Below are 2,454 nucleotides of genomic sequence, written 5' to 3'. Positions count from 1 at the left end.
CCTCCAGGGCAGGCGGGGATCGAACTCATGTGGAAGCGGCTTTAGATTCTCAGTGCTGTGCTTTAACCCGCTGCGCCACCAGGGAGGGCCCGATGGTGAATTTTTGCTATTAGTTTTTGATTGAGAAATTTTTAAGAAGATAGACTATGTTCAGAAAGCAATGGACTGAAAAATATGTTGTATCAACTACAGTGTTTCTGATTAGTTTATGGTTAAGATGTAACTTTTTTAACTCAAATAAGAGTTAAAATTTAATTGAATCAATGATTTTAGAATACAGTCCACATTAACTTAAGAATAATTTTGATACTAGCTATGGGATAATAGCTTTCTGATGATCATTGTTTTCACCAGGAACAAATGGAACTCCAAGTAACATTTGAAACCAAACAAAATTATTTAAAGGTAATTATGAAATGATATGACCATTTGCAACAAAATGGATTGACCTAGCAGGCATAATGTTTAGTTAATGTTTAGCTAGATGGTGAAAGACAAACACTGTATCATTTTACTTATTCATGGCCTATAGAGAAATTAAATAAATGAATGAACTAAACAAAATGAAAATATCTAGACAAAGTTAGCAAGTAAAATTGAAGTGAGAAGGGGTAAAGCAGAACAGAATCAATTGTATGTGAAAGATGGATAGAATCTGAGGTTATCTTAAAGAATTATATACAGATGCTGATTATGATGGTGCACACCTGAAACTTATGGTATAATGCAATGCTATGTCAATTAAAATTATAAAAAAGGAAATAACAAGGGAACCAGAATTTGAGAGACAAAGATGAGTAGCATAATCTTCAAAAGTGAACCTTTTTGACTACATTTCCCATGCCATCTTCTATCCCCAAACACCAAATTATTTGCAAAAAAAATAGTCAAAAGAAAATTAATTCATATTCCAGACAAATAATTTAAATGTAATGTCATAGATGTAGTAGAAAATGGAAAAATTAAAGGCATTTTTTTTTAAGTTGCAGGAATAAAGAGCAGTGCTAACAATATACTGTTTGCTATTGCTGCATAATGAAAGGGATTATCTCTAAAACTTAACACTTTCAGGCAATGAGCCTTGTTACTGTCCTCATGATGTTATAAATAAGTTCAAAAAGTTCCAGCAAGGCAATTCCTGCTTGAAGTAACTAATGCGTATTGAATCAGATATCACTTGAGGCACAATCATTTGCTACTTGGTACAAAATATGAAAAAGAATATGAAACTGCCTCAAAAATAAGACATACATTTATTATGTGATCAAATAATACAGTGTTGGGAATATTTTACTGTAAATGAAAGAGCAGAGAATATTGGAATTAACAGGGAGCAGATGGTGAGGAAAATGAGAATATGGGGGAAAAATGGTACAAATTCATTTATATAAGATGAATAAGTTCTGAATATAAGGTATAGCATGACAGGTATGGCTTATAACAATATCAAAATTTGGTTAATATGACTTAAATGCTATCATTTTTGACAAAAATGAACAGGTTTTGACATTGCCTCTCACAGCAAATGATGTAGTCAGTGGCCTAGAAATTTGACTTCTGAGTAAATAACGAACAAATACACACATATATTTTCAACAAGAGGAAATGTTGATGAAATGTTCATAGCAGCATCATTTGTAATAGTAGACAGCAACAGCCACACAAAAAGATGTAAATGTGCGACAGCTGACTTCATAAATAGTGGGTTCTGTGGTCCCTAAATACCATGTGAAATGGAAAATTTTCACAACAAAAAGATTAAATAAAATTTGTCATATATTTTTAATTTGTCGTATTTTTGATGTGCTGATAAAGTATCCTTTATTGAGCTCAATGCTCTACCCATAGATTACTTCAGTTCATAAAAAATCACCTGTCCACTTATGATTTGTGAGCTTCTCTTTCCACATGCTTATTTCACTGAAATACTTGGGAAACAAGAAGCATGAATTAGTCAATGGAATTAAATCCCTATTTAATTTACAGTGGTTTTAATGAGTATCTCTCTTAACTAATGAGCTAAGAAACCAGGAGACTTATGTACTTATGTGCCAAATGATTTTTTTTTTTTTTTTACTATTGTCCATGTACGTGGTCCATAAGGCTTTGAAATTGAGTCAAGTCAACTAGGTGAACACTCAAACTCCCCTTACATCAGAAATGTCATTGAGTATCAGGCATATATATAGTTTATAGTGTATCTCTCCTGGCCAAAAAAAGAAAAAGGAAAAAGAAAACTTTTTAAAAATATCTAAGCCTCATTACCTCATTCTAAAGTTTTCAACTCCTGTTTTAAATTTTCTTTTCTATTTCTATACGTGTACGTAACTTTATTTATGATAATAAATAAATAAATGACAATAAATAAAATTATAGTAAATTGGCCCTCCCTGGTGGCGCAGCGGGTTAAAGCACTGCACTGAGAAGCTAAAGCCACTTCCGCATGAGTTCGAT

Source organism: Condylura cristata, unplaced genomic scaffold (assembly GCF_000260355.1).
Source record: "Condylura cristata isolate star-nosed mole 26May11 unplaced genomic scaffold, ConCri1.0 scaffold00011, whole genome shotgun sequence".
Taxonomy (NCBI): Eukaryota; Metazoa; Chordata; class Mammalia; order Eulipotyphla; family Talpidae; genus Condylura; species Condylura cristata.
Note: the sequence above shows the minus strand (reverse complement) of the source record.